This window comes from Tachyglossus aculeatus, unplaced genomic scaffold, assembly GCF_015852505.1.
Source record: "Tachyglossus aculeatus isolate mTacAcu1 unplaced genomic scaffold, mTacAcu1.pri scaffold_127_arrow_ctg1, whole genome shotgun sequence".
Lineage (NCBI taxonomy): Eukaryota > Metazoa > Chordata > Mammalia > Monotremata > Tachyglossidae > Tachyglossus > Tachyglossus aculeatus.
In genome coordinates, this window is record NW_024044856.1 from 300,915 (window position 1) to 302,326 (window position 1,412).

The 1,412-nt window shown below is 53.0% G+C and overlaps 1 pseudogene; it reads right to left on the reverse strand.

Annotated features, from left to right (window-relative positions):
* Positions 1-300: 300 nt before the first annotated feature.
* On the reverse strand, positions 301-786 carry LOC119922850 (annotated as a pseudogene).
* Between the last annotated feature and the right edge of the window lie 626 nt (positions 787-1,412).

The window sequence follows — 1,412 nt, forward strand, 5'->3', positions numbered from 1 at the left end:
ATAGAGTAATGAATATGTACAAACATATATACATATATACAGGTGCTGTGGGGAAGGGAAGGAGGTAAGACGGGGGGATGGAGAGGGGGATGAGGAGGAGAGGAAGGAGGGGGCTCAGTCTGGGAAGTCCTCCTGGAGGAGGTGAGCTCTCAGTAGGGCCTTGAAGAGAGCTAGCTTGGCGGATGGGCAGAGGGGGGGCATTCCAGGCCAGGGGGATGACGGCGGGACAGGTGAGAACGAGGCACGGTGAGGAGATTAGCGACAGAGGAGCGGAGGGTGTGGGCTGGGCTCATTATCCGACTACACCAGAACTTGGTCATATTCACTAAGGGCTACTTAAAACATGATGGAGGTCACATTTTCAAAGCAGTGGATCCACTTCCTCCGTTCCGATCTCTGACCGCCAACATCTACCATTCTGAAAATGATGTTCTCTAGGTCAAAAGGGTACTCTATGATCCCAGTGGTGGGGACTCGCACCCGCAGCACATTCTGTTGAGTCAGTAAGTACCCTATGGTGGCAATTCGGTCTACGTCAGTTAGGTAGTATTTAGCTGAATCGGAGAGCTGTTATTCTCGCCTTCGGTCGTAACACTCCTGGATTCCAGGGTCATTCCACAGAGTCTTAATTGCACTTACATATGGCTGCTCAAACGTCGTGACCTTTTCTACATCCACCTCCCGGATCAGCAGGGCATTGGCCTTGTTCTGTTCGTACTTGTACAGGATCTTCAGGGTCTCCATGGCCCTGATCATGGACTGCATGGCAGTGAAGATGTTCAGAGAACGAGGTTGGCATGGTGTTTAGACTTTCGCCAGCAGCGTTCGGCAGCTCGAGCATAAGAGCGAAGGAGGCGGACAGTGGCAGTGATCCAGGGCTGTGGGTTAGTGGTACGAGAGCGGTGAACGGAAAGGGGAGCGAGTGAGTCTAGCTGAGTAGAAAGGGTAGAGTTGAGAGCAGTAATCTGATCATCAAGACTGGGTAGAGAGGAGAGGGCGGCGAGGTGTGATGTGAGGCGCTCCGAAAGATGGATGGGGTCAAGAGAGTGGAGATCTCTGTGAGGGAGTAATATGGATTTACAGGGGAAAGGAGTGTGAGTGCGGAGGCAGGTGAGAAGATTATGATCAGAGAGAGGGATTTCCGAGTTGGTGAGGGTGGACACAGTGCAGCGATAGGAGATGATGAGGTCGAGGGTATGACCAAGTTGGTGAGTGGGTGAGGTGGGGTGGAGGAAGAGGTTGGCAGCGTCGAGGAGAGATAGAAGGCGGGCGGCAGAGGAGTCATCAGGGATATCCATGTGGATGTTGAAGTCTCCGAGGATCAGAGTGGGCATGGAGAAGGAGAGAAGGAAGGTGAGGAAGGGGTCAAAGTCGTTAAAGAAGTTGGAAGTGGGGCCGGGAGGGCGGTAGAT